We start from the raw sequence: 596 nt of genomic DNA on the forward strand, positions 1-596 counted from the left end.
TCGTTCACCTTGTCATTCAGCAAACATTTGGAAGCACGTATGGTGCGCGCTAGGAGTGAAGTAGGGTCGGGCGCGGTGACTTGCGCCTGTAATCCCAGCACTTTGTGGGGCTGAGGCAGGTGGATCACTTGAGGCCAGGAGTTCGAAACCAGCCTGGTCAACAAGATGAAACCCCGTCTCTACTAAGAATACAAAAACTTAGCCGATCGTGATGGCATGTACCTGTGGTCCCAGCTACTAGGAAGGCTGAGGCAGGAGAATCGTTTGAACCCGGGAGGTGGAGGTTACAGTGAGCTGAGATCCTGCCACTGCATGCACTCCAGCCTGGGCGAAAGAGTGAGACTCTGTCTCAAAAAAAAAAAAAAAAAAGTAATATATGGGAAGCAGAAGCGAACTTAGGCCTTCCCTGAAGGAGCTCAGCCAAGGAGTACCTGAAATGTCTCTGCATCTCTTTAAGGTCTGGTAAAGGAACCAGGAGTGAGCATTAGTCACTTCCCTTTCCTGCCTCAGAGCTTTCATGTGTTTGCTGTTCCCCGCCCGAAATGTCAAGTACTAATGCATTTATTTATAGAAATGGGATCTCCCTATGTTGCCCA

The sequence above is a fragment of the Piliocolobus tephrosceles genome, unplaced genomic scaffold (assembly GCF_002776525.5).
Source record: "Piliocolobus tephrosceles isolate RC106 unplaced genomic scaffold, ASM277652v3 unscaffolded_21590, whole genome shotgun sequence".
In the NCBI taxonomy this organism is placed as follows: Eukaryota; Metazoa; Chordata; class Mammalia; order Primates; family Cercopithecidae; genus Piliocolobus; species Piliocolobus tephrosceles.